The 27429-nt window shown below is 35.3% G+C and overlaps 1 protein-coding gene across 3 annotated transcripts in view; it reads right to left on the reverse strand.

The window, feature by feature from the left end:
* The window catches only part of KLHL4 (kelch like family member 4), a 94039-nt gene extending 74437 nt beyond the window's left edge, over positions 1-19602 (reverse strand). For 2 of the 3 annotated variants that reach the window (XM_040614510.1, XM_040614511.1), the window contains exon 1: positions 19440-19602. The gene's annotated coding sequence lies outside the window, so the exon portion shown is untranslated. The remainder of the gene's footprint in view (positions 1-19439) is intronic. The other variant, XM_040614513.1, reaches the window with a different exon arrangement.
* Between the last annotated feature and the right edge of the window lie 7827 nt (positions 19603-27429).

Below are 27429 nucleotides of genomic sequence, written 5' to 3' on the forward strand. Positions count from 1 at the left end.
AGTAAGATGCAGAGATATATATTGGGATTTGTAGTCTCTTTGATTAGTTTTGGCCTTTGTTTAAAAAAAAAAACCAAACACCCCACCTATAAACAAAAGAAGCCTAGGAAATAAAAGCCTTTTTAGATATACCTGAAGCTCTTTCTTTTCACGGTGATGATGGTTGGTGTACCAGTGATAGTGGGGACAGCGAACATACATGGATATAGACTGCTGAGAACATTTAGCCAGTAGCACAGCTTTTAATATCTCTTCCATAGGCTTAATTAATTGTGGACAAGACTTTGGATCTGGTAGATATCCGACTCCTATCTTTACTGAAATTAGTTAAGCAAGTAATTAGCACTCATGGGACTACTCAAAAGGAATGTTTTTCCTTGCATAGTAAAGAAATCAGATGAGACCAAGGCAAATGTTAAAATGGACAGTTATACAAGAATGTGAGAAGTGCTGATCTATGCAAAGTATTGACAAGTAAAGTCATGCTGACATAGTTTGGTAATCTGAGTTGGAAGAATGTTTGTATTTGACTTTAGTAAATAGGAATAAATCCGTATTTGAGTTAGCATAGAGCTGTTAGTGATAAGTCCAGCATATTGCTGAGTTAGCCATCTTTCTCTACGGTGACCGTGACGTTACCGAGCACAGTTAGTTCTAAATTACTTTTGTTAGTCATGCTTCCCATAAGTTAGCTTTTCATGGTAAACAGAATGTGGTAAACAGGTACTACCAAAGGTATTTCCTAACAGATTGGCATGGACATTTGGAAAACTATATAAAACTATTTTAAGGTGTATCAGCCACATATAGAGCCTAATATAACTGTATGTAACAGTTTAAGTTACATCTGAACTTTAGTCTTCAGTGCATGAGCAGGGCGATCCAAATTTGATCCATATTGGGGATTCTTCTGTAGCTGTATTTGAATAAATAGTCAGTAAGTCATGCTAGGAAAAGGACATGTGGTTTGTAAGAGCTCACTTGATACTTCCTGTTCTTAAAACTTCCAAGAAATTTCTAATTAACATTTGTATACAAGTTCATTATAACACTTGCATAATGTATGACAATGGCTGCAGAGGGATTTGAACACTGATGCTAACTAATATGAAAGATTGCATATTATTTCTTTCTCTTTTTTCATAATAGTCTCAGTTATTTCCCAAGTTTCTCATACCTGATGGTACTTAATGAGTAAATCTTAATTTGTTCAATGAAACTGTGATTTTTAAGTGGAAATTGCACAAAAGATGCAAATTGAAGTTAAGCTTTGCAATCTGATCTGGTTTTTCCTGTTATATTTGTGTGAATCTACCATGTTAGAACTTTGATTCAGTCCTCTTGTATGATACATTGATTCTTAGTTTAAAAAAAAAAAAATTTGGAAAAGAGTTTATTATCTGAGAAAAGTCAACATATTCTTTGCAGATTGATCATTTTATCTGTTATGTTCAAAGTTTCCTGAAGCTAGGAACCATCATTATATTTGAAAAAAAAAAAAAAAAAAACACCACACCTTCTAACTGCCATTCCATCTCACTTTGTGAATTTAGAGTACAGTTAGTGAACAATCCTTGCTGTTTTGTCTCATTTTTCTATGAAGCAGGCAGCTCCTTGGAAGCTGTTATCAGCCTCATTTCAGATAAAGTCTATTCCTCTTAAATATTATTTGGACTGCGAAGTGCACCTTTCATACACATGGAGTGCTACCTAAGAGGGAGTTTTACCAGGGGAGCTCTTTCCTCATGCTGGCTAACATGTTAGGCTGTTTTCTTGGACACATCATGTAAGACTGTAAGTAATTAGTCACAGCCTTGAGTTGGTTATCAATTGGAATTCTTAAGTTCTCCTCTCCTACAAAAGTACTGTACGTGATTAGATTTGGTCTCAGATACCTTCCAATTAAAACAGTTCTGCTACCAAAAATAAGCAATATTGGGCCAGAGTAGGTATGTAGTTGAAAAGTGTAATTCCTTGATTCAGTGGACAGGAGAATTGTCTTGGAAGTGTTCTGTAGGTTCCTATCTGCTCTCCAAGAATCTGTATTTTATTAAGCAATCATAAGATAAATGTGGAAAAGGTCCATCACCTCTCCCAGATAAGCACCATGACTGCAGGAAGCCTTGCTTCTTTCCTTGTCCATTTAATACACTTGATTGTGCATTGATCTAGCTACAGCAACGCTGGTGATGTTTTCCCCAGAGCAGTTTCTAATCTGGTTATATACAAGCCTTCCCTAGGAAGATGGCTTTGCATCAGGATAAAAGCAGCACAGAACAGGTCATCACACCTGGGGGGAATGCTTTAACCACTTAGTTTTGTATGAAAAGCAGGCACAAATACTGCTTTTTCTATTCTGGTCTGTTTTTTAATGAGAATGTTTCTGGGCACTGTACCTACAAGCACAGATGTTATGTTTGGTGTGTTGTGAATACCAGATTCTTCCTTCCTGGACGAAAGATTAAAAAAACAGGCAGTTTGAAAGTCTTGGCCTCTTCAGTGTATAATGAAAGCTACTCAGCTGTTCCAAAATATTGACGTTGTATACAAAGCAGTATTTTAAATGTGTAGGGAACTTCAGTTTTAAAACAGTAAATGGACTACACATTATTTTTCATTGATCTTCCTAAATATTCATTGTGTAAAATGAACTATCTCCAGTAATAAAATTAAAGTGTTTTTTTTTCATTTATTTCCCCCCCTTTTCTGGTCATATTTTTGCAGTAATCACTGTACTGTGTATACAATGAAACCATTACAACTTCAAGAACAGATGCATAGGAATACCTTTTTAAATAAAACCTATTGTTATATTTACATTAAACATTCAGAGAAAATCCTCATAAACCCTGAGATATTACTAGAGAGAAAATCAAGATACACAGGCTACTTGAATACTTAGATTTTAAGAGTTTTGAGCAAACCTTTTTTATCATGAAGCGTAATTACAGGTCTGAACATTTAAGTCTAATATTTTGTGGCTTAGTATACTACTTCTTACTGATATCCTTTCATATACTGTTTATCTGATGGAGATGGCTCCACATTTATCTCCTACTTTAAAGAAGCATTTTCTTTAATACTGCCTCTTGCACAACAGAAACAGTTTTCCAGATTAATTTAGCTATAGGCTGCTTTTTCTGGTCAAGTTGTTTGTTTGTTTTCCCCAGCAAAATCTTAAATCTCCAGTTTAAGTCATATACAGAATACAAAACTTCCCATGAAAGAAAATGTTCAGGATTGCTTTTCAAGACTATATGAAATATAGAACTAAGGGTTAAAGGGGAATTCTCAAAAAAGAAATGCAGACATAGGTGTGAGGTGCTTAGCCACGTGAGAATAGATAAAAGGCTATTTCAGAGCGAAAGCCTTTCCAACATGTGCGCACGTGAGAGTGTATTAACAAGGCTGCAATGCCTCTTTGGATATGAGTCAGAAAGCTGCTTCTATTTAATTAGACAGGAAAATTGTGACACAGCCATGGTATGTGGCTTAGAATAACAAGAGCGTTCAGCAAATTACATTGAATGATAGAGCTGTTGCAGGAGGAAAAGTGAAGCATAAACTTGAAATGATTATTTATTTATTTGTTTACAAAATAGTGCTTCTTCTCTGTCTTTTTATAGTGTATGCATTTTTACTATTTTTTGTATCATTATTTCTGTTATTTTCTTCCTTGTGGGACTAGTTGACTCCAGTTACACTGCTTTATGGCCAAAGACAAAACTGCCTGTGAAGTTAGCAAAGCATGTTAAATAAGCTGCCAAAACATGAACTATTTTATACCTTACAGCTCAGTAAGAAAGACAATTTTATACAACTTAAAAGTAAAGACTTTGTGTCACCTTGCAGGACAGCCTGAAGATAGATTGTATATAGCTACTGTTCATTATGATGCATCTGTAGGCTATTAAATTTCAATAATAAATGGTGAAAGAAACATCACAGTCTTAGCAAACCGGCATGATAAAAGGGAGGGTTTTTTTCTTCAGGAACATGTTTTAAATTAAAACGAAAAGAATATAAAAGGGGTTCATAATGTTATAGTAGGATGTGGGTAGATAGATGTCAGACATCTTTCTGTGTGGTAAGGAATCCTGAGTTTCAGATATGTGAGAAAACAGCACTTTGAGTGAGAACCTCAGGTACTTCAGAGCAAGTATTTGACTTGCCGTCTTTGCATTTCTACCAAGGGTTCTATTCGGAAGTCTGACTACAGGTAGTTTTTTATTTGTTGAGAATTTCATGTTAATTCAATTATATACGTAAGCTGTACTTCATTTACATATATGATAGAGTAAGAACTCTCTGAAAGGTACAGAAATTGTAACTAGAAGAAGCAGGTATTGTATTTCAGCAGGAATAGCTTCATCTTAACAAAGGTAGCATCTCTCACCATCTTCTCTAAAATTCAGGCATTAGAACCTAGCCCTGTCCAGACGAAAGTCAAAGAAGAAGCTGAGTTGTCCTTGATTCCTATTTACTTTTTTGATTTAAGGGAGTATGCTTGAATGCCTCCAAGCCAGAAAATATTATGTGAGACAATTTCTAAATGTGTTTCTAGATTAGCTTTTCCTATGACCAAAGGACTTCTTTGATAGTCATATACTACTAAAAGCATTAGCACTTAGAACTGTGAGAATTGTACCAGTCCATATTTGATGAAGCACTGATGAGTACTGACATTTTAGAAATGATCTAATTAGAAAGCAGTGATTTCTTGCAAAGTGTTGACATTTTAAAATACAATAGTATTTTTTGGAGTAAGAATGTAAATGACAGTGATTTCTTAAAAAAAAAAAAAGTCTAAATAGAAATTGATATTAATTGATATTTAGGAAAGATGCCTAACAAAGGGGAAAAAAATCTTTCTGTTGACTGCTTATAGAAATGTCAATAGAGAGTAATGGACAAAGCTGGAAAAGAAATAATAAATATGAACCCTGTAGCTAGGGAGCGGAGGGCAGCACAGCTTTCTGACAGAGCCCAGAACAAAAACACTTCTAGTTGCATTTGTCTGTTTGACTATTCTAAGATGCTCCCAAAATCATTTGGTAGTGAATTATAGCATTCTTCCCTGCAACTCTTTCTTTCGGTAGTCCTGTAGAGTGTCTAGATGCCAGTATTTTAAGTATCATTAAAACATTTGCTCAAATATGTCAGTTTTTTTCCAAAAAGTTTTTCAAGGAAAAAACTAGGTAGGTTTAAAGAAACAGTAGAACCTGATTCAGGGTTGGATTTGCCATGGAAATACATTCATCTGATGTTGAATCTGAGGTAGCAATAATTACAGTGTGACTGATGAACCGTGTTGCAAGTCCTACCTTTCATAAGCTAGAGAAGCCAGGCTACAACTCTTCATTTCCTCTGTTCTCTTACCTGCTATGACCTATTGCACATCTCAGTTTCTGATTGATTACTCATTTATCCTTAGATTAAGCATGCACACAAGCACCAATAATTATTGATTCCATGTGTTTACAGCTCCTGCTTTCTGTTTCCAAGTGTCACATCTGGATATTTCCTGGTCTGCGCAACCTCTTGTATTTAACAACAGAAAACTCTTACAGAGAGCTGTGTCAGTGTATAACTAGACTGCAGGCATCCTGCTTATTAATCAGTCCGCTACTTTGCTGCTTATCTGTCATACTCTCTGCTCCCTATTGCACAGTTAGACTGCTTTTTTTTTTCATGCCGTATTGAGACCTTTTAGATTCAGGGAAATACAGGCCTATGTACTTCATGATTTTGTCAGAAGAATTACTTTCAAAAACAGAATAAGTACACACATGAATAAATTTGCTGTATTTGGAAAAAAGGGAAATTATGACCCAAAATACACATAAGTTTTTTGATGCATTCAGAAAGCATGTTCTTGTTTACATAGATTCCTAAAAAGCTTTTGACAAAGATCATCATCAAATGGTTTAAGGAAACTATACAGCAATGGGATAAGAAGGAAAGTACATAAATGGATAAATAATTGGCTAAAATGGGAAACAAGAGGTTGGAGTCATTTTTAACCTTGGAGGAAATTATTAGTAGTTACATAAGGCTTTGTGCTTTGACCTTTGCTCTCTAGCATATTTATAACAATTGGGAGAAGGATTTGAATTAAAAGTTGTTAACATTTCCTGATGATGTTCAGTAGCAGGATAGCAAAGTCAGGGCCTAATGGTGAAGAATTATAGATTTGAACAAAAAGTCAGCAAGCTCAGTAACGGGGTAATAATATGGCACATAGGATTCAATACAGAGAAGTACCAAATTACACATTGATGAAGTGATGGGCTCTGAGTTGTGTATTACTACACAGAGGCAAGATCCAGGGTTATGATGATAATCCCATGACAATACAAAAATGGCAAAAAAGATAAAATCTGTAACATTAATAATAATATTATTTTCTACGTAATTAGAAATTCTTTGAAAAGAAATAGAGAAAACATTATGCCAAGGAATGAATGCATGGTTCACTTGCCTTGAGTACTGTGTGCTGTTCTGATTCAGAACTAGGGAAGTGGGGTTTGTATATGAGAAGGAGTTAGACTGTAGTACTTCTACCACAGGGTGTTAGGGATGGTAAAAGTTAACATGGGCTTAAAGAAAGATTGGACAAGTTTACAGAGGGAGAAGCACTAGGATTACTAAACACAAGAAACCGTCTCCAGCTCTGGGGATGTTGAGCTGTGTGCTTGCTCTGCTCTTGCACGCTTTCCTGATACCTGCTTTTGGTCGCTGCAAGAGGACACCTTTGGCCTCGCCCCCAGTGACCATCCTGTAGCTCTCACAGTGGCATACCCTGCAACGGAGTTGCTCAGTACTTTGAAGACAGACTTGAATAAAACGAGAACTCTAAAGCAGGTCGGTGTAAAGCAAATGAAAAATATTATAAGAACAGAAGGAAATCAATGTCTTATGTTTCTGTCTAATTTCAGACTGAAATTTATGGAGTGAAAAGAGAAACTCAAGGCAGATTTCACTGTGCGGTGCTATTGGTTTAACGACACGCCCCCCCCCCCCCCCCAAAAAAAAAAAAAAAAAAAAAGGTGTTAAATTCTTCTATTAAAAAAAATAAATAAAGGAACTTGTAGTTCTGAGATTCCTGGGTGTAGGCCATGTACATTTTATAAATGCATAATCTGGCAAAAAATAATTAGATCAAGAATAAAGATCTAAGCACAATCTGGAAAATACATATGAAAGCAAAAATTGCTTCATATTTAAGTTGAAAAAACATAGCAAAGGAAATATCAGGGGTTTCTTTATTTTTTAAATCCTTCCCTCCTTGACTTCAGAAATGTTATTTATAATTTGTCTTCTAGTTACATTGACATTGTTCAAGCCAACAAAACCAAACTAAATAGAAGGATGGCTAACAAAATATCTTGGAGTACCAATACGAGAAATCCTGCTATTTTTTATTGACTTTCAGCTGAGTCTAAAGATTAATGCTTTAAGCACTGCTAAAATGTATCAACTGGTAGAAAATTAATTACTAATGTACTTTTAGTGGAGAATATTAGACTTCAGCAGGTTTTACTATAGAACAAACAGTATTGAAAATTATGATCATTATGGATGTCAACAAAAAAAAGACATTTAAAAGACATGGAAACAGTACGTGACTGTGAAATGTTCTGTGGGTTTGCCATGGACAAGTTGGAGAGAGGCTTCTATCCTTTTCAGGAGTAGAAAGCCATTAATTCTCCACGGAGCTTAAAACACATAGCATTTTAGAGGCAATATTTTTACCATGATATTTTTTAACATTTAATTTAGTTTTTCATACTAAACTGTTTTGGTTCTGAGCATCACCTGTAGTTTATCTCCTGGTCAGCCTTGGTCAAACCCCTTAGGTTTAAGATTTTATTGATCTTCCTGAGGGATGTCCTGCACTATAAGGTAGGGTGGATTGCTGTTTAAACAATAAATACTTTAAAAATATATGCCTACAATGAGGGAAGTGTGTTTAAGACTAAAAACCTCAACAGCTATTGTTAGAATTTGCAAGCATTTGTTGCTATGGCTGTAATTAAAATCCTGAATGATAATCAAGCTTTTAGGCCAACTCCTGCCATCCATAAAAAAACAAATAACAATTTATTCCAAAAACATTGTCCTCAGTACATTTTGTTATTTATCAAAACAAATACTGATGTAAATGCTGTGTTTATTTTGTTAATTATATTTTCACCAATATACCAGACAACGTTCTTTCAGAATATTAATTGCTTTATGGAAATTAAGGAAGGGGTTTTGAAATAACTGCTGCTGCAAACCATTAATCTGTTTTGTGCTGTAAAGAGATCCAATTTCAACTGATTTCAGGATGATACTCCTAGTTGCTTTCCTGATTAACAGATCTTTCAGAAGGGACTTGGGCTTGTAACTCATGGCTTGCAAGACTTGTGTTTTCAACTTTTCATATGGATCTCATTCGAAAAATACTTAAAGGTTCCAAACATAACCGATTATCATTCTTGCTTTTATATTTATACAGACTTTTAGCAGCCCTGTACTCACAGGACTCCTCCAGTCTTCCTTGACTCGCCCTTTCCCATGCACCACACACTGATATCTTCCCCCCACCCCGCATACCAAGAGGGATGGGTGACAAAGAAACAAAGACGTAGTCCAGGGAACAGTTCTTTTGCTCTCAGAAATAATTTTCACTCAGTCACTGGCATTTTCTGTAGGCATTCATCTAGTAGGCTTATGTCTGGCATTCGTTTAGCCCATCAAATTTGTAATAGTGAGGAGAGATTTGGACGGGTCCATTGCCATGCTTGTTTCCAGACAAAAGTATTCCTAAATAGCTTTGTTTAAGTTAGACATCAGCAAAAAATGATGGATTTTCTGTCCTTGAACAGGTTATTACCTGGGATTATTTTGGGGATATATCTGGCTGAATAAAAGGAATTTTGCCCTTACTACCATTCCTTCAATCCTGAGAATGCAAAGAAAACCAGAAGGAAGCATTACCAATCCTGATAACAGCACTAACAGCACTAATAATCCTAGAAATCTTAAACCATCTTTCTCTGGGTCTGTATCTGTCAGTGAAGGCCTTTCTATTTAAGGATGTTATGAACTGGAGGTTCCTGGAGCTCCATTTGCAGCACTGCCCACCTCCTGGTATAGCAGCTGGATGTTCTCCAAAGTTGAAGCTGACTGAAACGGTAGACAAAAGTCCTCTAGGGGATGCAACGAATGAGTGGTCCTGGGTTTTCAGTTGGTTTTCATCAAGGTCATTCTGCAGTGTTTGTAGTACTGAAATATTTCACAGTCAGTAGTGTTAAGGAGAAAGTCTGTCACTAGCCCAGTATGTTCCAAAGCAAAAGACCAGAGGTGGACACTTCATTTTCCGATCGCTAAACCATACATAAAATGGGGAAAAAAAATAAATGACACCTCTGTACCTATTTGATAGTATTTGCCACAAGGAGGCAAGCTGTACTCTTGGTTTCATTCCAGTGACAGTTAAAAACAGATTTTCAGCTACACTGTGCATTTCAGTACAATAACCTGCAGATGCTGCTTCTTAATAACTGTACCCTTGTTTATAAACACAGTATCTTGAGGCTTGTGTGATTCTCTAAATAGGAAATGCTGTGAAATCTAACTGGAGTTTTTTTAAAACACAAAAATTATAAACTAGCTATTAGTGTTTGTTTAAATAATACAAATGCATTTGGAACAAATACAAAAGTTTGTCTTACTTTCTGGAAGTAACTTCATATAAGTAAAATAGATAAATATTGCATTTGGAAAACAGTTTCCCCCCCAAACTATTATAGTTAAGTTATAAAAATTATATCTCTGACAAGAAAGAAACAGTAGTCTGTTCTCATGTTTCAGGTTAATCATTCCAATTTCAAAGGCGTATAATGCTAGATGGAGAATAATTTGTAAAGAAGTTGTTGCCAGGTTTGTACTGTCCTTCAATGCAGTAATAATGTTTGTTGTATAAGATTTGGTTGAAAGTAAGTCTTTCTAATGATTTTTTTTTTGGTTTGAAGTGTCTAAATTGAACACTAATGTAATCAGTTATGAAATAAATCTACCAAGGTGCTGAGAGAAAAATTGGAGAAAGGAGAAACTTCTTCAAAACAGGCTGTCAGGAAACTGTTGTACAGTCTTCCAGAGATAGCAAGCTTGTGAACAATGACTTTAAAAAACACAAAGGTCTACTGAGACAGAGACTTCTGTTTGGCTTTTAAAAACAGGCCAGGTTGGAGGAGGTACAGAAACCCAGACAGCTTACAGAAAAGCAGGAGTAGGTTTTAGGGGAAAAAGATCTGCAAGGAGCAGGATGAGGTTTAGAAGTTAGTGTTGCGTTGATGCTTAACATCCTTTGCCAAAGCAAGGACAAGGGGACAGTTGGGTTGTGTTTACACCGTAAACACTGGAACAGCTGAAAGGCTGGATTCATTAGCTCAGCCATGAGCTGTTCACAGAGCTTTGTGCTCAGCATATTGTGTTGTGAGTTCAGCAGAACAGAGCACATTAATTCTGTGTGATGATAATGAACTCTCAGAGCAGGGCACAAATGAGATGAGGGGAACCATGGGACAGGTGGTAATGGTTTCATGAGCGTGCTGCCTTTTCCTGGGTCTGCGTTATGCTTCAAAAAGACATTAAAATAAGTTGTTTCCAAACCGTGAGTTTTCTAAACTGAATACATCCATTTAAACGTAAGCTAGCTCTTTTGCTGTTACAACATAATGATAATAATAACAACCCTATTGGCCCCTCTTAAAATACAGTTGTAACATTTATAAAGCTATTCTGACTTAATGCTTCCTACAGCATGAAGAGTACTGACAGTCATTTAAAATGCTGAAAGAGAAATTAACTGTAAAAGCAGATGAACCAAACAGATGAAAGACATGTAATTATTATTTCTTATCTAGTAAATACTTCTTCAAACAAAATACATTTTGAACAAGCATTACTGAGATATTATATGGAGGGAAAATTTATAGGTTCCTTAAATGACTGGCTTTATTTCTTAGAATTTCAAATAAGGCCTCCAACTGATTCCTCTTGGAAGCTAATTCTCTTTCAGCAATTCAGTAACAGATACCAGCAAAATAATTTTCAGTATCTAGTTAAGCAATACAGGACTTAAATATCTCCCTTCTTCATGAACATGCTACTGAATTACAAATTACAATGAGGAATTAAATTTCATATGACATAGATTACTTCGGTCTTTTAGTAAATAAGGAAACACAGCTACATTTTTACCCTTCTTCATTTACTATAATTTTTATCTGACTTTGATGAATGAAGTCAAATATCTAAGGCTGTCAAATGACCCTGTCCTTTATCATCCAGAGTAACATATTAAGACAAATTTTCAAAATTCTGAGATGAGGCACTTTACTGGTAAAACTTCATCAGCATCAACCTGACTTTAATAATACTAGCCAAATTCTCCGTGGAAAGAACCTATACATAAAGAAGCTTGAATGTAAAATAATTTCAGACAACGGAAAGCAGTGGGAGATTAGTTTAATTCTGCATACACTTACAATATGAAAAAAAGCGATAGAACACCATTCTTTTAAACCGCAGATTGTCTTTTGTTAATTGGAGCATCTACTAGGACAAAAGTGAAAGTAGGAGCAGAAACTCATGCAGTAGTTACAGTGAAATCTTTTATTTAATGGATAGATTAGAAGCTTGTTTCTTTATGATACCTTACGCTGGGGTTTTAGGTTTTTGCTGTACATAACCACTGAAAGGGAGACACTATTTATCAAAATACTGCTTGTAAGAATGGCATTAGCACTAGAGGCCTAGTTAAATATATTTTATATTATAAATAGCCTTAGTCTTCCTAAAGAGCTCTTAAAACAATTTTATCATGAGAATAAGTATTAAAGAGCCAAGTTCGTAACTTGCTGTTAAATCATTTAGTGTCTTCAGTAGGTTACATTATGCACATTTTATGTATTTGATCTCACTGCTAGCAAAAGAATTTGTTACTAGGAATGGAAATGGAGATAGTAGTTTTATTTCCTGTTTTCCAGTTCTAACATGATGTCTTTATGTGTAAATCTTGAAAATGTTTATGACCAAATAAATGAGCTCTTGCACTATGCATAGTTAGAGAGCTCAGATTGTTTACAGTTTTTCTCGTGCAGCAAAGTCAGAGTAAAAATTAATTCTTTAAAGTCGATATATTACAAAATATCTGTCGTCAAACTGTCAGCAATACTGCATTCATCTTCATGGCCCTTTTTTCTGAATATCTCAAATAATACTCTGTCATGCATTAGGATTTAAAATAAGTCAGTTTTAAGCTTTTTATGGTCACGTGTTTAGTATTTTTAGATAAATACTCAGACTTCATAACTTAATTGCTGAAATAACTTACTTGAAGCATGACCTGAGTTTACTTCCATATATGAATTTTAAGAAAGAATTAAGACTGGCCTTTGGAAAGCAATTCCAGTTCTCTTATTAAGACATCATTCCTTTTCACAGGCAGCTTTGATCTACTATTCTCCAAAACCATGCAGGGGTTTTTTTGGTCTTTTTTTTTTTCTTTTTTCCTTTAATAGAGGTTTTGTACTGGATAGGTACTTAGGAAACTAAGTTATACATTCAAATTCTTACTTAACATTTAGTGAAAGACTGTAATCCATAGAAGATGAATAAACAACCAAATATGAACAACTTAGAATAACTCAGAATAATAATAACTCAGAATAACTGAGTAAAAGATGAATAGTAAATGTTGCGCTCCAAATGGTAGGAATATTGCTGTCAGCAAAGAACAAAATTTCTGAAACAATACTGAAAACCGTGTTTCAGAAAAAGCCTCCAGACATTTTCTAGGGTTATGTAGAATTCCTTTCTTACGTGTTTTGTACCTCAGCTCAACTTCACAGCATTTTTTCTTCCTAACACTGTCACATAGTGAGATACTCATTGCCAGCCACTCTCAGCGTCTCTGTTCACTTCAGTCATACCAAATGGTTTACTACCGTTAGGAGTTTGTAAAACTGGGAAGTGTGCAGAAAATGTTACGTTTCTGTCCCAGCTCTCTACTCCTCTACTCCTCTGCAAGCTGCCTGTTGCCTTTGAGGAGTTGCTAGAAAGGAGGAAAGATTGTACAAGACTGATACAGAGAATGAGCCGGGTAAGCAGAGAAAGACAGTGAATAGAAAGACATTACAGTACTACAGGCAGGCATGTTGAGCGATGTCCTGAGTGATTCGGAATGACAAGGTTTGGAGCCAGTGGGGTGGGAAAGAATTTTTGTAGTCTGAATGAAAAACAGTGGATTGCTGAGAAAAATGAGTTAGTTTAACTACATTGTTAGGGAAAAGGAAGTAAATGGATATATCATCGTGATTTTCACCTCTCAGAGAATTCAAAAGTGTTTAACCTGAAGTCCCACTGAATAGTTATGTACTGAAAATGAAAAAGCACTTTGGTGACTTATTGACGAGTAGATTAAATCAACATTCAAAAGTGGCATGTGGACAAATTTATTATTTTTTAAAAAGACGCTTTTTCATTATGCCTTCCAAAACAAGAATGGAAATTCAAATAGGATCTAATCGTATTTCAATTTACTTGATAAAATATCTTCACAAGTATAAAAGTTCTTGGCCATCATAGATTATTTATCTGCAACGAGCTATCTTGCATGCTGTAAACCATTATTTTTGACTATCACTAAACAATAGCATACAATTTGCTTGCTGTGTTACATGAGTAGCTTCAATATCCTCCTGGTATCTAGAGACTTAACGTGTGTTACATCAGCTCTTGCAAGTTGGTAATGGTGTCACATGTTCTTTTCCATTATGATGTAGTGTAATATAAGCTGTTATACAAGATTCTGTGTCTCAGGCTTTTTGATACAGTACATTTTTTTTATAATTCTACAAATGCTGATACACCAAAATGAAACAGAGAAGTGTTGACAGCATGAACAGTAGGCACAGTGAAAAAAAGCAAAAATTGGAACTGAAAGAGAGTATTGGATTATAATATACAAGTTTTGAGTATCTGATTGTTAAAAAACCATTTTTATAAAGTTAAGATACTCAAATCCCTTGAACTAAAAGCTTAAATCTTATTTGCTTTGCAGTATGCTTTTCTCTTTGGATTTTGCTGGGGGGGAGGGGGGGATGGGGGCGGGGAGCATTGATGTTCCTTTCTATCTAGCTGTATCAGACAGTAAAGCTACACCAAATCCTCTTGTACCAGGTTGCCTGTGAGAGTCATAAACTGTTTTGCTTTCCCAGACACATGACCTAAGTAGTTCAAAGAACAGGGAGAACATCTCACTCTACTAGGCACATTGATCAATCTTTTTCAGACCGCATCTAAAATGGGGTATTTTCTACAGTATTGGTAAACCAGACTGTTTATGTGTCTGAGATAAGTCACAAAGAGATACAAGTCTCCATACCTCAGTCTGAACCGTGTGATACCATATTGCTTTCCTCTGCAAGACTGCAAACCAGGTAAACTGTTGGTTCTCTTTAACAATTCTTATGCTCTTAAAAGTATAAATAAAGAGGAAAAACATTGACTTCAGACTTTTTAGAGAAAACATTCTTGTCCCTAATTTTGGTAAATGTGTGCCAGCTGTTTTTAAAGGTTGCTAATTGAAAATCTGACAGTATCTATTGCAATGTCATCATTTTGCTGCTATTTTCATACATCTCTCTATATCTTATTTTATTAAAATTTCATTTTAGCTATTATTCCATTGCTGACGCTGCTTTAACAGGAAGATTAGGCTGCCTGGGCTAGCACTTCCAGAAGACCCTTGTAGCCTGAATGATTTCATGATTTAAAATTGTTATACATGTAATTGCAAAGACCCATGAAATACACTCTGACAATCCAGGGTTGCCCTGAGAAACAGGATCTGCAGGATTGCTGCAGTTAGTGGAGTTTATCCCTTTCTCAGTGACTTTCAAATCCACTCATTTATGAATATTATTACTTTACAAATTAGTTTTAAAAGGGCTTTAAAAATACTGTAATCTTTAATCATGCTTTATCTGCTTATTTTATTTATACTGATCCAGCACTGGTTGTCTTTAAGTTGAGTTACAGAGTAAAATTAGCCCACTGCTCAGTTCAGAGAATGTCATATATTTAAGAATTCCTAGAGTTTCATCAAATCTAGGCAAACTGCTGCTTTAAGATACTGAAATTTTTTTAGTGCATATTTTTGCAGGTTATTTATAGTACAGAGTTATTTGTAGTATACACTCCAGAGTGTTTGAGAAAAGGTGCTATGTTGGATCTTGCATACAGGGAGAAATGACAGTGTTGGCCAGACTATCTGCTGCTGTAACAGATACATGTATATATTCCTCAGTAAGAGCAAGTGAGAGGGATGCCAGTTCTTCCATCCCATTGACCTTGTTCAGTGAGCCTGATCTAGATTATGTTATACCAGTCATCATATGGTTGGATCTGGTTGTAAATATAATATGACATACAGACTTTGGTGGAGCTGATTTTCCCTTCTGGGTATTCACACTTCAGTCTGTGGGCTAAATTTGGGGGCCTTTCTGTCTAAAAATTCTACACTGCATATGCAATGGAGAGAGAGAGAGAGAGAGAGGAAAAGAAAACCAAAAATCCTCCAAGGGATGGTGTTACCAGATATTATTATTCCTTGGACGTTTGCCCTGTAATTTAAGTAACCTCAGTTCACTAATGGAACAAAAGTGACACTGTCTTATTATTTGACAAGATAATTATCCAGCATGTACTAAACCAAGTTTGATGTAAAGACTTCATATTTTCATAAGAGAAAAAGCAGACAATCCTGTTCCTTTTCTGAGCAAAACATTCAAATGTTGCACGCTTTGGATTATGCAATTTTAATTTTTTATATTGAAGTCAAATAATTAAATCCTGCCTCATCTGGTTGTTTTGAAGACTCATTGTGTCAAACTTCTGAATATAGCTGTTGAACACATAGTTACTCTAAGGACTGCTTTATCCTTGTATAGTCTGTGGCAAAGTAGGTACTGCTACGCTGTGCAAAATAGGTGTTGCACAGTTTGGTCCAGCATAAAGTGTAGGATGCCATGACAATTTAGTGCCCTTTAATACTTTTAAAAATACTTTAGCTATATCATTATAAGACAAATATAGGATGATGTCTTCTAAGGTATTTTATTCAGTACGAGTATAGGATAGAATCATATTGTAAAAAGAGTTTAACTGGGAATTTTATAATAACTGTATATCACATATGTGTATTGTATACTATTATTTATTCACTTATGAGATTACTCGTTTTCTGTGCCCCCAGAGTAACTTGTTTCTTGTTCTCCTAAATGGACATCTGTGGATTCGGTTGTTTCACGTATCCTAGCATCACTGCCTATTTTGACCCTTTATATTTACAGAGAGTATATTTGACTCCATAAAGGTTTAAATCGATTATGTTTCATCAGAACAGACAGAATGTTGAGGAATCTTGCTTTTCATGGCTCCAATTGTGTTAACAGGCAGTTTCCAAATGGAAAATGGTGTTACCCAAGAGCTAGACAGGTAGTTACTTAGTTCTTGTTTTCCTGCCTCAGAGTATGCTCGTATGAATACAGAAGTTTTATTAAATATGGTGCTTGCAGAAACTGATACTTAACATGATGCATTATCTTGCTCTATGCTAAGTATTTTTGAGAGGTATTTTTTGTTTGTTAGGTTTTTGACAGTAAAACTCCAAGTGTGAGTAAAGGTGATATGTTCTTGTTGCAGTCTGAGATAGTTGAGATTTTAACAAAAATAGTTAAATCTTTTTCTTAATTGCAGGACTAAAAAGCAATAATATACTGGCTGTTTTTCAGTAGGTGGCACAATATATCTACCAACAATTAAATAGTAGAAATAATGAACTGTTTAAAAATAAACCACCAGATTGGTGGCTCTTACAATTGAACCTAAACCTACAGTTATCTGTGCAATATTTATAGGAAGAGGATTACAAACTTCCTCCCCTTGATATTCCCAAATTTAGTCTCCAAACCTGATCCAACTGGGGTCAGGTCTACTGCGTAAGAAAATTAGGCAAGATTAGTGCTTTGTATTGACACTGCCAGTAAGGTGGTGGGGTTTTTTTGTTATGAACTCTGCTAGAGAAATTTATCTGAATCTGATCTCACACTTCATGTAGGCATATGAATAGTTAGCTGTCATCACTACCTACATAGCTTTAAGATATCCAGTGTTTAAAAAAGATAGAACTCTCTGATTATATACAAGTGTCATGAAACTTGGAAGTAACTTGGAAGGATTATTTTCTTCAAATATGTATATATATTCTCCCTTTTTTTAACTCCTTCCTCCCTGCCAAGACATTTGACTTATTTATTAATTAAAAACAGCAACAACAAACAAATTGCAGTATAAATGTTACTTCAACATCCTTTTCATTAGCTGATGTGGTGGAGCTGTGATATACACTGGCGATAAAGGCCGAGTCTACACTTCAGAGAAGTTCCTAAGGCACTCCCCATGCTGCTCCCCAGGCATGCTCTGCTGCATCCTGCTTCTGCATGAGAGGAAACTGCGGTGCCCTGCTCGATTGTGCACTCAAGTTTCTTTGCAAATGAATGTTGGAAAACAAGCCAGTACTATAACACTCCAGTCAGTCCCCCAGTGTGTGCAATGGGCAGGTTCAGGGCTGCAGGGCACATCCATGCCCTGCACAATCTGTGCCCACCCAGAGATCCGCCCATACGACTCAGGGAACTCCTCTCAGTCTTCCCAGTCTTGCAAAGTGAAGCAAATGACTTACAGAAATAAAACCAAAGCTACTGAGAACATCTTTAATGCTTGATGATGTGATCACATCTCCCAAATAGTCTATGTAATTTCTTTGTGCTTTTCTCTTCCAACAAAACAAGTTTGAATTGCTTCTGTACTTGTGCCCTGCTCTTAAATTCTGTTGCATTCCTCCTATTTTACTGTCACGTTAATCTGCATCAGCCATGGTCATTTTAGCATTTTTGATGTTATCAAGTTTTATGAATGAGATACTTTTAAACTGTTTTTTCCTCACTGAGGAAATGCTTTATAAAGATACACTTTATTCACGTACAGTAAATTAAAGCCTACTTCAGAAATGTTATAAGCATTTAGGCATCCGAGTACACTATCTATTTGAATGCTTTTTGATGAAGTCACTTATTTATCTATGTTAGAAGTTAAGGAAGTGGTAAGGAACACATAGTACTGTAGTTTAAGCCAGAAGGTAGTGTGAGAGCAAAGATACGAACAGTGAACAATGGAGACAGGAGAGAAGGTATACAAAGACAAGCACCCAGTTGAGTGCAAGATTGCAATCATGCTGATTATTTTCCTAGCGCATTGCTTCTTCCTGGCTTGCAATGTGTTTATGTACTCTTGATACCAGACGTTGTAGGACATATTCACTTTGCCTAGCTTTATAAGCCTTTTGAGTGCACTTCAGAACAACGGGCCTAATTTAGTTGCCCTAAATCACCCTCTGGAGGAGCCTTTCTTTTCCGCTGAGGCATTTAGAGCATTTTATTTCATAATATTGGTATCTGGAATTAAACAGTGCGAATATTCCATATAATGTACTTCTCTCTCTCTTTCCCACTGTGTTTTCAGATAAGCTTGGAAAGCATCTGTCAAACTGAGGGCATTACTACAAGTTCTCTTGAATAAAAACTCAAGGATACCAGAGACCAAAAGATAATGCAACTCTAATTGCAGCAGCTATGATTTCTAGCATTCATTTTTACCTTTGAGAAAGTGGGTGGGGTGTTGTTTTTTGGGTTTTTTTGTTTTGGGGTTTGTTTTTTTGTGTTTTAAGCAGAGAATAAAAGATATGGCTGCAGGCAGGGGTTTTTACTATATTTCCCTATATAAGGGCTTACTGTTCTGCTCATTTGATAATATTACAATAAAAATACCAATAATTAAATGTTAATAAGCATATATTTTGTCTTCATTCATACAATCAGCTTTATTATTTGTAATTAAGGCATTCTTGATACTTAGTGCCTGTGTAGTCAAGTATTTCAAGGTTAAAAATACAGTTCAAAGCACAATGTTCTTTTGTACCCACACAGAGGTTTAGCGCTGCATGAGGAGCATGTTTCCTCTTCTCTGCGTTTGCTACCAAAAGGGCTGCTCCACCCCTTGTCCCAACACTGGCAGGCTCAGAGGTGACACCCTTTGCAGAGGTGTACTCTGCCCTTTTATCTAGACTCCTAAAAGACTTTGACTGAATCATAGGTGTTTCTCTGCAAGCTGTAAAAAGCAGCAAAGTCAACTGTTACGACATTTCTAAGATGTCTTCTTTCTGTCATAAACTCATGGTTTTCTATGAGTTATTCCAAAGGCTCAAATAATAAGCATGCAAATGATATGTCAGGATAGGAACAAAATTAAGCTTTTTATCCTACCTTTAAGAAGTTTCAACTGGAAGTAACCAACTTTCTGATAATGGCACAATGCTGCAAAAGGATCTTGAGTTGTGGAAGGCTTTAAAATAAAAGAATTGCCAACACACGAGTATGTTTTCTCACGTTTCAGTGGCAGATTATTTCAGAGAACTCTCTAGCCCATTTCCTATTTCCTTTGCCCTTGGTCTGCTGAGTAATATTTGCATTTTCCCTTAAAACAGCATATCTCCTCTCTAGACGGAAATTTCTGATAAATGTTTTCCGTTGAACTTCCTCCAGCGTCTACATTAAACAACGCCTTTGCCAAGGATCATTTCCTGTGGTCTCTGCTTTCTGAACAACATGTAGCCTCAAGATTGTGTCGTGCCTGCCCACTACCACGGTGCGTTACTTGGGACTGCAGGAAGTTTTCCAGTCTCTAAATATAATTATTTCAGAAACCGCTCCAGAAATTGTTACCTTCCTATTCTATGGGGGCTAACTAATTTTAACTTTATTTTAATTTTAATTTAATCTTTTAACTGATCCTATAATACTGAATGAAAAATATGGGGCAATTTTGGAAATAGCAATGGAGATACTTTAACTGGAAATGCTGAAACAGGATGATGTCAAAAAGAAGATTCCACTTAAATTTTATTGCCTGATTCCAGTTTGGTCAGAACCATGTTCCATCAGGATACACTATGTCAAAATTTATGCAACTAGTTTAGATTCCTTAAATACTATCTGAGCTGAATAGATTTTAGCAATAGCAGTCATGACCAGATTTCTACATAAGAATATGATGGCAAATTTCCCTTGTTCCCTGTGTGAGGGCCATGATAGTGTATGATGTGCAAAGTACAGTGTGGGGTTTTTTTCAGAAGCTGAAGTGATTTTAATAGAAATGTGATAGAATACTCTGCCTATGACTTCTTAAATTTGTTTACTTCAGTATCTTCTGGATTAAACTAGCCAGCTGAGAAAAGTAAATATAACCCTGAATTTAATTTCTGCTTTCTGCAAAGCATGTATCAAAAAAGAAAAGCTGCTAACTGTCAAGCTCAGGGTGCCAGACACCTGAATTTGTTACAATTGTGAGACACAAAAATGGACTATAAAACTTACTGGAACTTAATTTCTCACCCCCACCCCATCCCCTAATATTGCATCCAAAAGCCTAAAGTGATGAGGACTCTTTCTTCTCATCTTTCGTTTTAAAGCTTCATGTGTAAACTGACTCTTGCAACAGAAAATTGCTGGAAATCAGCATGGCTGGCTACGTAGTCTGTCTCTCTCAATTTTCATTTCTTTAAATGTGGGGATTATTTAAAGCTTTGGGTTTTTTTCAGTCAGAAGCCAATAGTAATGACAAAGAATGAAAATTTCTGTAAATACCTTAAAAGAAAAATTCTTAAGCATGTTACACTAGAAAAGAATGAAGAATCCACCAGACTTAGATTCCTTACTTGCTGTTGCTGGGGCATCAAAATAGCATGAATCCCTTCTTATTGTTTCTGTTATATTACATAAATTATTGAGTTTTGAAATTGTCATTTAGATGTCTAAATTCAGTTGGGTTTTATTCAAATTCTTATTTTCCAGAAATCTGGAAATTTTGATTCTGCTTTCCTTCATTTGATATTAACGTTGGCTTATATCAAAGTCTCAAAGCCAAATAGCCTTTTATGAAACTTTCCTTTTGGAGGGTAAATTTTTTGGATTTTTTTTCTTATAGTCTCTATGTTTGCTAGGAAAAAGTGAGTAAGCTTTCGGATTTTGACTTAAGAAATCCTTATCTGGATTGAACCCACTTTCACTGTGAAGAGAAAACATTGAAGAAATGTTTAAATCTTGGTGGAACATGAAGTTTTCTGTCAAAGAAGTATTTGCATGTTGCATTGCCGTTCAGAGTATTGCAATGACATATGTGTCTGGGGGAGTGAGTTTGCAGTTAGCTAAAGTGGAAAAACTCTTTGCATAGCTTACTCCTTTTATGGACACTTTTAGTATGCACTGGTAAGCTTTGTAAAAGGTCATGCAACCCCTTTGAAACAGTAAAAAGATTCCTCATGGTTGGTGTGTACATCGAGCTTTGAGGAGGAACTGGTATAGTCAGAACTGTTGTGCTGAGCTTTGTTGGCTTCCTGCAGATCAATGTGGGGCTCTGCACCTTCCTGAGACAATCTGACCTCCCAAGCCTGACGAGTGTCAGAGGCTGTGCACTGAGGTTACGAGCACGCCAACCCCAGTGCCATCCACTGTGGGTATCTCTCTGACTGCTCTGGCACCAGTATCCGTCCTGAGCTCAATGTTAATGATGCCCTTGAGTCAAATGATAAAGTGCTCCAAAATAGCTGGCAGCACTAATCTCAGAGAAATCAGCAAGAAAAGTTACCTTACCTCCAAGTTTATTGAGTAATTAGCATGAAAACTGTAGGCCATGTTTTGCCATCATCACATTATACAGTAATTTATCCAGGAAAAAAATTATTTAGCCATGGACTTGGTGCAAAGCACAACATAACCCTGTGTAAAGGGAAGAATCCAGTTTTCAGGTAAAATTCCCAAATACTTTAGCAAGTTTCTCCAGAAATCTTATGTGTCCTTGAAAAGATAGAAAGATTTCCTACAAAAGAAATAAAAGCTAAGAAATCATAATTCTTGAGAGTTACAGCTGGACTTATTTTTCTAAACTAAGAATGTCCTTTGAGGATCAAGATAAAGCACATGCTACGATGGTACGTATTTTTTGCTGTGGTATTGGTAGGCAATTAGCATTTTAGAAGGCCAGCAAACACATTAAGATGAATTATAGTGAGGTGGTCTGATAACAGCTTTCATCTATTTTACAGAATAATATTCAGCAAGATACCACCACTTCCAGTCTGCTAAAACCATTTTCTGTTTAGTCTCATTGTCCTCTGAGTCAAACTGTTTAATAATTTTACAATAACAGCATTTAAAATTTAGGGGGTTATGTGCACATTTCAATGGCAGCTAATGATTCATTAGAGTTTTACTGTGAAAATAAAATTGTGAGCTACATTCATATTGGAATGAACTTTAAATTTAAAAATCTCTTAAAGCAATCCTTTCATGACCACATACAAAAGGTTGCCATTTAAGCTGAAGCACAAAAATGTGTTAGCTTAGATTTCTCTCCAAAACATATTTTTTAAATAATACAAAGGTAGAACTTGATTGTGCTGTAATATTGACCAAAAAAGCCTATCTTGAAATGTTATTTTTTTCTAAAAAAGTAATGCCTTCAGAATAACATTTTTATTTTCCTAAATTTCTCTTCTGCTAATAACCACCATTTGACTCCAGATGAATGCAAATCTGTGCTGATAGATATGATTTGCCATATATTGCAAGAGCATTGGACTATCATTAATTAATTTTATCATGAAAATTGCATCATTTTCCCCAAAGAAAAAATATAAAATGTATTTGTTTTAAATATGGTCTATAAGTGCATTTGTTACTGACAAATTCTACAAAGAATTACACCTAGTATAATGTATTTTAGCTCACATACTGATGCACGTATTTCCTCCAAACTGTTGTGGCAACTGATAAAAAAAACTGTAGTGCTGTCTTACCAAGAATTATTTTTAAATCTTGGTAATTTATCTTGAAAGACTCCATGATCAATATTATATAGCACTGTGAGCCTGCTACTTTATTACCCTTTTTTATTCAAGTGTAGAAAGGTAAAGTATTGATTTTTGTTTGGTTTATATGCTTCAAAAACAAAGGAGAAATGTCATTTTTGAATACCAAGGGTATATGCCCATTGTTTTATTGATTTTAAATGAAATAAAACTTATGTAAGGCTATAGCTGAAATTGCTTTGGGGAAAAGTAAATAGCATTGAAATTAAAAAAAAAAAAAAAAAAAAAAAGTCAAACAATACCATTGAAAATAATGTATAGCAAGTTTACCTCTCCAGCTGAGCTTTCAAAATATATTTTGCCATTAGATTCAAAGTAGTGTAATACAGATAACATGCACAAACCTTAACGTCAATACATTACAAAAAAGAAAAGTACACTTCTGTATTTTGGTGGTTCACCATTTTTTGGGATTTTTAATGTTTCTGATAACTTATTTCTTTTGGAGATTGAGTTTGGAGACAGCCACCAGCTTAGATATTACCAGTAAAATGAACAAAGATGATCATGTTCTTTTCTTCACAGCATACCAGTGTTCATCACTGTTCATCTTCGGTTCCCTAAACAATTGTCTAGTCTTGTTAATTGTCTGTCTTCTGTTATCTGTGTGACCAGTAGTTAGCTTTTTTTGTTTTTTTTCCTTACAGTCTTCAGAATGCTTTTTAATCCTGAAAATAGCACGAAGCATTGCTATTATGTGTCGATGTTGTCACTATCTTCTGGCTTATTTCACTACTAAGAAAACTTCAAGCAATCAATGGGGCTGCCAGCCCAATCAATAAAAGACTTAATATGCAGACATGAGGGGGTGCTGTACAGGAGCTTATAGATAGATTGTTGTAAAATACAGATATCCAGAGCTGAAAAATAGAAAAAGAAAGCAAGGGGGGTGGGGGGGTGTGGGTGGGGGTAGAAAATCAATATCCTTTCCATAGATACCTCATCAGACTGTTGGATTTCATGATTTTGATTTGAAAACACAGAATTAAATTTTTCTCATTTCCTGGTTCCCTTGGGTGAGTTCATGGTCTCCTATTTCTAGGTTTCTTTCTTTCTGTGTCTTATTGTGGTGTTTTGGATATGCTTTATTAACTGACATAAGCTATGAGAAAGATTACATCTGGAGAACAGACACAATTTTCGGTTTGCTGAGCAAACACAAGTGCGTATATACTTCTAAATTTTACTGAGCTGAGAATGCAGTGATGTTTGTCTTGTTTACATAAAGGAGCTATTTACTGATTTTGAAAAGTATGATTAAAGCACAATTTGAACAGTTAATTTGATGGTATATTGTTGATGGATTATGTCTGATTTGTTCTCAAAATCTTCTTCCAGTGAAGACTCCACAATCTCTTCCATAACAGTTTTGTCTTTAAAAATTTTATTTCTCTCTCAAGGGCTAAATAAATGCTTCTTGTTATCATTTAAGCCCCTTATTTATTGTCATCTTCTATGTATTTGTAGACTATTCCCCTTTTCTTCACAAAAGTGTTTGAGACCTAAAGATGTCTCCTCTTTTCTAGCCTAGAGTAAACCAGATTCTTGCAATCCTTTTTTGCATGTGTTTTCCTCACTTATGAGATACTGTAGGACAGAACCAGTCTCATTGCTGTCCTCTAGACACTTTCCATGTTCCTCCTGAAATGCAATATCCAAAATCATTCCTGCTAAAGCTTTGCTGAGTAGGCTGGGGGCATTGCTTTGTGTCTTCATTCTGTACTGATGCCTATCTATGTGAATGTACTGTTTATCCCCCTTACAGCAGTATGCTAAATATGTTTATATAACCTCCACAAAAGGAGTTGAAACTGAATTTTAGATTCTCAGGTTGTGAGAACACAATAAATTACAACTGCCTTTTGTAAGAAACAAACTGAAATTTCACACTTCCTCTACCTCAATTTTTTCCCAGTATTAACAATTTATTTTAACATTTTTAATTTGCTAGCTAAAGCAAATTTTTGTTGTTCATAAAGTGTGTTTGTTTATATACTTGGTGTCTTGCAAGACTAAGCTCTTGCACTTTCAACATAGAGGAAAGGAAGCCACCTGTTGATGAGAGATAGAAAGTAGTGTTCTGGTATAAATGCTTTATAGTAGGGACAGCTTTACAGTAGAGATAATGTACCAGAAGAAATTCCATATTTAAGTGCACTTGGAAGTAAACTTGTTATACCAGTGCTACAGGAGCCACGGTGTTTGGTGTGGTCTTCAAGCATATTGATGTATTAAGAGTTCAGTGTTCAGTAAATGAGATGTGGTGTCTATTTTCTATGCACTAGAGCTAAGCAGTACTGCAAATCTGAAGTGTTCAGCACTGAAGTGCAGTCAGACCATAAACTTTAAAAAATGATAAATATTTTTATAGACCTATAGTTCTGAATTTATATTTTCCTCCCTTTAGCTGTGTGCCTTAGAAATGCAGCATGTTCAAATGACTAGTGAGGACTTTCTGTAATCCCAAGATGCTAAGAATTTAGGCACTCTGACTGTGTTAATGCTGTAAAACTTCAAGAATTTGAAATGTGAGTGGAGATTTTAATGTATATAGTGTTATAAATATGTATAGAATTTGATAGATATTGATACATATACATTGTTCAGAGTTCTCAATTTCACAATTACTTACTTACCTGTATATACTCATGAGGTAAGAAACCTCTGTAGAAATACTCAAATAGGCAGGCTTGAGAAAACAGGAAAAGTAATCACATACCTTTTCATCTCTTTCTCATTTTCCTGGCCATATGCTTTCTGCCAGCAAATTCAGGTCATCTAATGAGGCTTTCAAACTTACAAGTTGTATTCTTTCCCTGTGTGGTGATCAAAAACTCACTGTGTGTCAAGCAGGTAGAAATTAACATCTGCCATCTGTCTTCAGTGTGATAGTTATTATCGCATTGCTTATGTGGGAAGAAAATACTTCCTGTGTATGTATTGGTAGATACAATTGAATTTCATTTCTTTTTAGCAGTGATCGGGAAAAGAACCCAAAAAGTATTAGGAATGTGAAAATTAGAGATCAAGATAGCCTGTGAATAGAGCAATTATTTTTAATGTTTAAGTTGTCTCTTTTGTTGAAACACTAAATGAAAATTTTATCATGAAAAATTATCAACACCGTCCTGTCATAAAATAATTCTCTGCAAACTGTTTTCTGTTATTTCCCATGTTGCTATTCTGATACACGCTTTAACTTCTCCATCATCTTGGCATACGTAATTAAAAAATTATTTCCCCAAATGTTTTTTTAACTCAAGGTAAATTTTCACACGTCCATCAAAACTGATGAAAAATTGAAAAAAAAAAAAAAATAATCACTTTATACTGACATCCTGACAATCACTTTGTGCTGCAAGGCCGTACATGTGTAAGCCTATTAGAAGGAGGGCTCGAGTTATTAAGATAACATAAGGGAATGGGTGAGAACTGCAGTGAGAGAAGGAAGGAAGCTTCAAAAGACAGTCTGATGAGGAAGGACATGAATTTTTAGACAAAGGGCACAGTGAAAATATTATGTTGTGCTCAGGGAAATAGCTTCTTTTTGTCTTGCTGTTACTATAGCATTGTTATGTTCAGGAAAATTAGTCTTTTTATATCATCATTAATAAATAAGTGCAAAGATAAGTACGCCATCAGTTTCCTGTCTAATCACAATAAGTTGCTGGATAGTGAATTTTGTCTATTAATGACAGAGGCATACCCTTAAAGGTAAGGGGTTTACAGATTCCACTGCCTTTTTATGTGTAAATAATTTATGAATTAGTAGTAGTGATTATAAAATGAAGTGCTTTTCTCCACAGCTTTTTTGTGTCTCAAAACCATATCTGAGCGTTATTAATTCATATGAAAGAAATACAACCTGGTTAAATTTCAGTGGGTGGAACCTGATTTACTTTTCAGTCTTGATGTAATCCCATAGCTATGTTATGGCCCATGTTGTAAAGTAGCATTTTACATGTAATAAATATCCTAGAGCATTGTAAAGCACTGTGAAACAGACAGCACAATAAGCTATCTTTTCTGAATTTGTGTTAGCAGAATTTCATAGCTTACTTTTTTTTTCAATAAATCTCCTAGAAGCATGAGGTTTTGCCATATTGCAGCATGAATAAGCATTGGTTACAAAGGTTTTACCACTTACAAATAGATAGAAATAATATTCTGCAAGTTCACAGAATCTAAGAATAAAAAAGCAGAAAGTTATAAAATACCACATTTCTGTAATGTGAAAAATTAAGCGTTTCTACAATGGCATGACTGTGTAAGCTGCCATGGCAACTGTTGCAAAAGATACATTCCCTGATAAAATTTCCCCTCAAATT

This window comes from Falco naumanni, chromosome 14, assembly GCF_017639655.2.
Source record: "Falco naumanni isolate bFalNau1 chromosome 14, bFalNau1.pat, whole genome shotgun sequence".
Taxonomy (NCBI): domain Eukaryota; kingdom Metazoa; phylum Chordata; class Aves; order Falconiformes; family Falconidae; genus Falco; species Falco naumanni.